An 8919-nucleotide genomic window follows, 5' to 3' on the forward strand; every position below is an offset into this window, starting at 1 on the left:
GCCACGCCAAGCTTAAGTCTGGGACATTTTAATTTATTCCTCTGCAAAGTAGGTCTTGGAAGAATATTAATACCTGGGTTGCTGTTGACATTCCATGAGTTAAAAATAAGAATATATTTAAAGACAGTTCTCGTGTAAGTAATGGAAGTTGTCATCAGTCACACCTGAATGAATTGGCCTCGCCTGGGTAAGGTCTTTTGAAAGCATGGAGAGGTAGGAGAAAGGCTTGAGTCCCATCGGGCACCAGGCACTGTGCTAGCATCATCCAGTTTGGGTTCCTCAGTAGTCCTGGAAATCAAGTCACCCTCATTTTTCAGATGAGGAAATTGAGTCTTAGAGAGACCAAGTGTGTTTATCACCAAGGTCTCACTGAAGGCTAGCAATGGGCCTGAGATTTGAATGAGCTCAGGTCTCTTTGGCTCTAGCTTGTTCATTGAAAACACATTTGCAGAGCACAGGTTCCTGCCCATGGAGGGTTAGGCCTAGGGACCCTCTTAGCATAAAGACATAAATTTCAGCAAGGAAGACAGTGGAGAGCAGGCTGGGGAGGCACTGGGACCGATTCTACTCATCTCCCCCACAGGGGCACTATTAAGACATTTTCTCATTGAGCTCAAGTTTCAGAGAACAGACACATGGACTCTGGTGAACACCCCTGAGCAGTTTGCTACTGATTTCAGCTCAAGAAAGAAGGGAAAGGTGGATGAGAAAGACAACCTGCTCCAGAGCAACAAGCCTCTCCATTCTCTACTCCAAGGCCAACAGACTTTCTCCGAAAGTCCCCATGAGCAATCGGGGACAGATCACCTCCCACCAGCCACTTCCAACTTCTCTGAGTCTGTCTTCATGGAGTGTCAGGTAAGGAGAGCATTTCCCAGCAAGGCGGGAAGCTGACAGAGACCGGGGCTTTCCTGGGTGTATAGAGAGAAGGATCTTCAGCCAGAATGAATACACAGGTGCCAGAGGACCTAGGGAATTCCAGGAAGAACGAAGCTGCCAGCCGGGAGCAATGTGTAGGAAGTCTGTGGGCAGGCACTGGCCCTGAGGCAAAGGATAAGTGAACTTGTGGACAGGGATGTTACCAAGAAGACAGTTGAGTTCTGCTAACAGCACTGGAAATGCAGCCTCTGCAGTCCTCTTTGGCTTGAAAATGGATATAGTTTGAATTAACTAATTAATTGAGTGTGTGTGCTGCAGGTGTCCATGTGGGATGTGTATGTATGTGTGTGTTTGTGCGTGTTCATGAGTGTGCACATATGTGATCATGTGGAGGCCAGGAGAGGATGTCTGGTTTCTTCCTGTGTCATGCTTCCTGAGGACAGGAATTCTCACTAAACCAGAAGAAAGCTTGTCATTGGGCTAGGCTGGCTGGCCAGTGAGCTCCCTGTCTCTGCTTTTCCCTCAGTGCACACACAACCATGCCAGCTTTCTCCATGGGTGCTGGGGATTTGAACTCATGTCCTCACGCTTGTACAGAAAGTGCTCCTACCCAGTGAGTCACCTCCTCGGCTTTTTAAAAGTAATGAGGTTTGTTTTTACTTTGAAACTGAATGAGAAGAAATCCTGAGATTGGTTCCAGATTCAGTCTGTTGTTAGCTGTTTAAACCCCAGGGATTGGCACCACCCTCAAAACATAAAATAAAAAAGGGCCTTCCTCCTTGGATGACTTATAGGGAGATGGCATGATGTGTGAACAGGAAACAACCGATGACAACCCTGGCATTTGACAGGCTTCGTGAGGTTCCTGTTTCCCAGGAATAGGCTCTGAGGCACTCAAAGACACACCACTAAGGCTGGGAAGAAAAGACTTCAAGGAGACGGTGGTAGTCGTGATGTTCTGCAAGAGCGGAGTGTTCCCTTTTCATAGGTGAGATGACATTAGCCCTATTTTACAGATGAGGACACTGAGGTAGAAACCAACAGAGCTACCCAAGTTCACCTGCTCCCTAAGTTACACCAAGTAGTGGAACCAGAATGCAAGGATGGGTATTTCACGTTCTAGTCCTACAGGTTTGTTTGTTTTTCTTAAATGTTTCTATTTGGGTTTTTTTTTGAGAATTTTATACATTGTATTTTGAACATTTTCATCCCCCGCCACATCCTCTACCAGATCCACGCCCATTCTGTACTCACCCAACTTTGTGTCATTTTTTTTTAATCCATAAAGTCCCATTAGTGCTGCCTAATATATTCTTAGGTGTGTGGCCATCTACTGGAGCATGTTAGATCTCCTGGGAGCTGTACTCTTCAAGAAAACTATCTTACCCTCTCCCTGAAACCATTCATTACTACAGATCTTCAGCTAGGAGTGGGGCTTCATGTCAGCCCCACCCCTGCCTCACTCCACGCTGAGAGTTTTCTCTGGCTTGAGCTTACTCAGACTTCAGACTTCAGTGTCAAAACCACTGTGCATTCATCTGTGCCACTCCCCTGTGGTGTGTGCTGCCCTGCAGTCACCCACTGTCTCTGGCTCTTCCCGTCTTTCCACCCTCCTCTTCTGAAATGATCTCAGAGCCTTGAGAGGAGGAGTGTGGCAGACTCTGTCCCCAGGGAGGGCAGCAGCTGATGACAGGCATGGCTGGAGACTGGATCTACCTTTGTACCCTCAGGCAAGAGGCTTTACCTCACTGGGTCTGTCTCTTCACCTGTAAACTGAGGACTAGATGCAATAATGGGTAGCAGAGATCCTCCCAATGTCAGGTATGGGAAACACATATTTTGGAGAGCTTGAATTCTAGTCTTATTCCTGACTGGGCTTGCTATGTGGCTGTTATGAGTAGTTATAATTGTTAACTTGACACACTCTAGAACCACCTAGGAGTTCTGAGAAACATCTATGAGAGATTATCTTAATTATGTTAACTGATGTGGGAAGATCTGTTCACTGTGGGTGGTATCATTCCCTAAGCAGGGGATATCCTGAACTGTATAAGAATGGGAGCTGAGCAGCAGCATGGGTGCATTTACTGGCCCCATCTTCTGACCATGGACAGGTAACCAATTGCTTCGAGTTTCTGCTCCTTTGACTGTCTTGCTACGAAGAACTGTGATCTGGAGTTGTGAGCCAAAATAAATCCTTTCCCCACTAAAGTTACATTTGTCAGAACACTGTCATAGTAATAGGGAACAACACTAAGACAATAATCCTGGATAAGCCGCAGCCTCTCTGGGCTTTAGAGCATCAGAATTACTAGAGAAACATATGAGCCTCCCATCTGGAGATTCCAATTGGTTGGTCAGGAAGAAGCCTGAACATCTGTTTTCTTTTCAGCCCATTAGATACCCTGGATATACATTCAGAGTCAAAATGCCACGAGTGGTCCTCAGAGAAGGGTACCTGAACTAGTGGTACCAGAATCATCTGGGAATTTTCTAAAAATGACATATCTTGGGGCAATCAGCAATTTAAAAATATTTCAGAATGAAAAAAGCAATCTTTTTTGACAAGCCCTGTGTATATGGAATGTATTCAAATTTGAGAATCTTGGACCACAGAATTCAACCCTAAGTTCAATTGCTTTTTAGGTAGTAGGCATTGGAGAAGCGATGAAGGAATTATGCAAGCACAGGAGAAGGTATGCATGGAACAGAACAAGTGAGGTGGAGAAGATCCAAAGAATCAGCCAAGACCAAGGTCTTTCTGAGTGTATTGACTTGGCACACTATGAAACCCGCTTTATATAAAATCAAAGTCTTTGGACTGGGAAGAAAACACAATCTGTAAACTGCTTTTTACATAAACACAAGGAACTCGGTTTGATCCCCAAAGCCCACATAAAAAGCCAGGTGTGATGTATTTGTATGTGATGTACACACTTGTAATCTCTGCACCAGGGAAGTAGAGAGGCAGAACCTGGAGCTTACTGGCCAGCTACCTACCCCAGCCCACTGAGAAAGCTCCAGACCAGTGAGGAGCAACATCTCTGATGTGGATACATGTGTACCCCCTCCCCCCAACACACACACACACACACACACACACACACACACACACACACACACACAATTTAAAGTCTTCTGAGGATCAAATCAGGGAGTGCAGCAGGAAAGGGCGATGGCACAGAATAAGAATGGTGTGTCTTCCTGGAAAGTCAATTTACCAGAAGATGTTTTAGGAGGAAAAAAGTTAAATGACTGTGCCAATGAGCAACAGGAAACATGACAGTTAGATTAAAACCAACAGATGTATTAGGACACAGAATGCTACCTGCTTATACACGGCTGAGGCAGAAGAAAAGCCTCAGAGGCACTTTCTACTTGAATTTGGGAGTTCTGGATTGCAGCCTTGGTCCCAGGTCCCTCTCCTCACTCTGTGGACTCCTCAGTGGAAAACATGGCCCTTAATGAGTGAATTAATGGACTGACTAATTCATCAGTTGCTTGACGGATCAGACAAATGTTTGAGCTCATAACTTATGCCAAATCTGTTATTGAGTCCAAAGAAATTTCTGAAACAAAAATATATAAAAGTTTCTGCCATGTCAAAGCTTACAGCTTAATGTGTATGTGTGTGTGTGGGGGGGGGGGTTGGCGGGCATGGACAAGCTGGGGCATTAACCCAGCTACCACAGACAGATTTGTCATAGCAAGCTGAAGTGTTTCTAACAAGTGTTCTGAACAGCAAGGGAATATCTAAGAGCAGGAGACGGGACAAAGCCTACAGTCGGGTCAGAAAGGGCTTTTTGGGGAAATGTCCGCTGTATTCTGACTGGAGACACAGGAGAAGCTTTGTGCCTGGGGTGTCAGGAAGTTGGCCTGATATTGTTCCCTCTGGCTTCTTAGCCTTGAAATTCCTGTCTACTCAGTCTGTTAACACTGACCCTTGTTGGGAGTGCACACCTGGCCCAGCCTGACCTCTTTGACCTCTTCACCCTCTGAACTTCCATGATGTACTCTTCCAGCACCTATTGTAATGACCAACTCCTGAATTCTGTCACTGGAGTCCCATCTATAAGCCTTCTATACCCAGGGAATAGCAACATCAGCCATGGCTTGATCATATTTTTCTGATTGTATTTATAGACATTTATTTCATTTTGAGACAATCTCATGTGGTCCAGATTGGCCTCCCACTTACTCTACAGCTGAGGCTGGCCTTGTATTTCTCATCTTCCTGCCTCTGCCTCTTGAGTGCTGAGATTGCAAGTGTGGGCCACCATACCTGCCAAGAACTGGATTTTAAAGGGAATCTTGATTCAACTTATTCTAAGAAAACCATCTACAAACAATGTCTTAAGTGTGTCTATGTAAGAGGTAGCTAATAAAGCAAGTGCTTCTGCTGGGCAGTGGTGGCACACGCCTTTGATCCTAGCACTTGGGAGGCAGAGGCAGGTGGATCTCTGTGAGTTTAAGGCCAGCCATGGCTACATGGTGAGAGCCTGTCTCAATAAAAGAAGGCAAGTGAGTGACACAGGGTATGGAAGGCTGTCAGAACTGAGACATCCTCTAGGACACACGAGACAAGCGAATATGAAACATGTTGTCTCATTGGCTTCTCTTGCTGTCTCTGTAGCATCTTAAATAACATCGTGGTCCACTATGGTGCACTACATCACAGTCTGCCATAGTGCACTACATTTTTGTGTGGCTGTGGCTCGTGAAGGTTACATTGTATTGTTGTTGTTGCCTTGGGGAGGATGCCAGGGCTAACCAAACTGCAGAGTCTCTTGGGACAGAGCTCTCTGCCATCCCTGTAGCACTCACAGCAGCTGTTCTCATGGCTCTTAAAAAGAAGGTTCATTAACTCACCGTGCCTGTGTCCCATGAGTGCTGGGATCTGTTGAGTACTTAATCTCTTCTTTGCTCTCTGCTAAGTGCTCTACATGTTTTGCTTCCTTGAGTTCTCACTACGACACCTCTGGGGGCAGAGTTAGTCTTGTCCTTTCAATTCTACAGAAGAGACTGAGGGTCGAGACAGGGAAGAAAAAACTTGAAGAGGTTTGTACAGAAAGAAAGAGGTAAGGCTGAGCCTTGAACTCATGTCTAGCACTGCTGTTCCTCACTGTGGTCTTATTCCATGCTCAAATGCTCATGGTCACTGCAAACAGCTCAGCATCCAGACACTGCAAGTCTGAGCCACAGACCTCTGTTTTGAAGGACAATGCTTGCTTTCTCAGAGGGAACCCATGCCAAAGGACTTTTACGAAAAGAAAATAAGGACATAGAAGAGAAAACAATGGAAAGAGATGATGGCAAGAACTGTAGAGTGCCAGTTAGTGAAGTTTATCACCAATTCTTCTCACTCCTTCAGCTCTTTGGTGACACCATTGCCTGCAGCGTGGGACCAAACACTTACTTTTCACGTGTTGCCACGATAAACTTTGCTGTCTGTTACTCATATGGTGAATAATATTGAAGAATTAGACTTTATTTTGAAGTCATGTACACACAAGAAAATGCAAGAACTATGAAGGAGGAAGGTGACACAGTGTAGTTCAACTCACAAGTTCTTTTTTGTTTGTTTGTTTGTTTCGAGACAGGATTTCTCTGTGTTGTTTTGGTGCCTGTCCTGGATCTCACTCTGTAGACCAGGCTGGCATTGAACTCACAGAGATCTGCCTGCCTCTGCCTCCTGAGTGCTGGGATTAAAGGCATGTATTACCACTGCCCGGCTCAACTCACAAGTTCTTGTAATGGTGTCAAAACAGTTTGCATTCAGCAGAAAGCAGACTTCATTTAAAAATACTTCCTTCTTAATTTCCTTCCTTCCTTCCTTCCTTCCTTCCTTCCTTCCTTCCTTCTTCCTTCCTTCCTTCCTTCCTTCCTGCCTTTTCTTCTTCTTTCTTTCTTGTGTGTGTATGTGCACATGTACACAGAGGCACATGTGCCTGTGTATATGTCTGTACATGTGTGTGCCTGCATTCGTGTGTGTGTGTGTGTGTGTGTGTGTGTGTGTGTGTGTGTGTGCCTGAATGTGCCACAGTGTGCTTGTGTACATTAGAGGACAACTTGAAGAAGTCAGTTCTTTCCTTTCACTATGTGGCTTCTGGGAATCAAATTCATGTCGTCAAGCATAGTGGAAAGTGTCTTTACCCACTGACACATTTTGCTGGCCCCTATGCTTTCCCCCAGGCTGATGTTCTGTAACCTGGCACCCTCCGGAGATGTTGGGCAGTGGTCCCAGCTGCAATGCCCAGTGAACAACCTGATCTCCGATGCTCTACTGTGTACTATGTTGCTATGATACAGCTCTCCATAGGTTAGGTGTGTTAAAAACATTTTTACTTAACATTTTCAACTTGTGGTAGATTTAGAGAAACATCTGGAGAGCCAAATCGCTCCCACCTACCCTGTCAATCAGGTCTCATCCCTGGGAAGAACCACCCTTGTCAGTGACTTGGCTGTCTTTCCACACAGTTCTCATATATAAGCAAGCAAACACACGCATATGCATCACCCATGGTGGGAACTCCAGCCCCAAGTTCTGTCCCGTCTGTCCTCTTCACCCACAGGCCTCAGGCAATCACTTCTCTGCACCCTGCCTCTGTGTTGACCTACATATAGTGTATGTATGTGTATGTATGTGAATATGGGGTGTGTGTGTGTGTGTTTGTGTGTGTGTGTGTGTGTGTGTTTGTGTGTGTGTGTGTGGTGTGCATCCCTGTGTATGGAAGGAGGATGTCAGGTCCTGCAGTCACTCTCTACTCTGTTCCCTTGAGACAGGCTCTCTCACTGAACATGGAGCTAGACTGGCGGCCAGCATGCCCCAGAAATCCTCCACTGTTCCTGTCTCCATGTCCTCACAGCACTGGAGTCAGGCCTGTATGTGTGACCATTTCCAGCTTTTAACGTGGGTGTGGGGATTTGAACTCAAGTCCTCATGCTTGCACCGCAAGCACTTACATCCTTAGCACTCTCCAGCCCTCTCTCCACTCCTACCTAGAACCCAAAATCCTTGTGTGGTGCAGGAGGCCCTAGGGACACAGCGCTGCCTCTGGCTCTCTTGTTACTGCTTCTCCAGCCACACCGTCCTTCTTGCCACTCCTCAGGAACATCCTCCATCATCACAGAGCTCTGCACTACCCACACCCCCATCTCTTCTTCTACCAGGTCATCAATGGGTCCCCATTTCAGGACTGTTCAGCTGCCATATCTCCCGGTTTTCTCCAACTCCATCCTATGGGACCCTTGCTTTCCTGTCCCCCTCTCTTCAAAGAACATGTGCCATTCCAATTCAATGTCGACTTCTGTCCCTCTCCTCTCCCAAAGTACGTGTCCCATAAGGACAGAGACATTATTTACAGTGTAGTTCCAGTCCCAGAACTGGGTATAGTATATAATTGGTACTCAAAACATATTTTCTGAGTGATTGGCCAGCAAGACGGCTTGGCAGGTAGGGGCACTTGCTGCCAAGCTTGCTGATTCCAGTTGATCCCTGGAACCTGCTTGGTGGGAAGAGAGGTCTCACTCCTGCAAATCTTTCTCTGACCTCCACATGCATGCTCTGGGATGCATGCCTCACCCAGGATAAACAAATAAATAAACATAAACAGATAAACAGAAACATTTTCTGAGTGGTAAACGAAGAGCTAAAAACCCAAAGTAGGATTAGTGATAGCTACGCAGTTCAACAACAAACATTTGGAGGGTATTTGAAAGAGGGAGGCAAGAGGACAGAGGGGAAGAGAGGGGAAGGGAAGGGAGGGGAAAGGAGGGGAGGCGTGGTCTTGAGCATCATTTAAGAAAAGCATCCCACTTGCTCTGATACTCTACTTTGTTCTGATTGTAAAACCTTCACATATTGGGGGTTGACCTTCAGGTGGGAAACCAAAGGGTGGACTCTCTCAGCCACACTTCCTCATCTACATGAGAAAATAAGGTGCGCACTGAGGTTTTGTCCTTAGAAATCTTTTGCAGCATGGAATCGATATCAGTCCCAGCATATAATTTTGGCTTTAACAGTCAATCCCTGATGTTCCT

Source organism: Peromyscus eremicus, chromosome 1 (assembly GCF_949786415.1).
Source record: "Peromyscus eremicus chromosome 1, PerEre_H2_v1, whole genome shotgun sequence".
In the NCBI taxonomy this organism is placed as follows: domain Eukaryota; kingdom Metazoa; phylum Chordata; class Mammalia; order Rodentia; family Cricetidae; genus Peromyscus; species Peromyscus eremicus.